Source organism: Montipora foliosa, chromosome 2, assembly GCF_036669935.1.
Source record: "Montipora foliosa isolate CH-2021 chromosome 2, ASM3666993v2, whole genome shotgun sequence".
NCBI classification, from domain to species: Eukaryota; Metazoa; Cnidaria; class Anthozoa; order Scleractinia; family Acroporidae; genus Montipora; species Montipora foliosa.
In genome coordinates this window covers 25,312,328-25,312,841 of record NC_090870.1, presented here as the reverse complement: position 1 = coordinate 25,312,841, position 514 = coordinate 25,312,328, and positions in this window count along the sequence as shown.

Genomic DNA, 514 nt, shown 5'->3' with positions numbered 1-514 from the left:
GAAAAAGGCCACAGTGAATGGCTTCAGTATCACATGCTTATTTGCCCTGGATGACAAAGCAACAATAAGGGATGTTCGGAAAAAAAACAAAAACCTGGTGGCCAATTCCAAGGCCCACAAAATGCCAATGAGGTTTCTAGAACCATCATTTGTTGCGTATGTTGGACATGGTAAGTTACTATTAGATGCATCATTTTAAATGTCTGTATAATTTGTTTCAACAAAGAAAGATTGCATCTACCTTGGACAAAGAAGGAAAATTGAACTCGTCACCGCACCTTTAACAACTATTCACTGCTGTGGAGGTGGCCAGTGGTTGATAATAAAGCGTGAAACAATCACAGAAACAATCAGAATTTTCGCCCTTCATTTGCTCGTAGGTGAATTGCACTTTCCTTCTCATGTGTCAGTAGCCATTATCTTAGTGCGGGCACACAACGCTCTCTACTATTTTGGTATAATGTTAATTGGGGATAGTTCTATAATATAGGAGTACTACTATTTTGGACAAAAA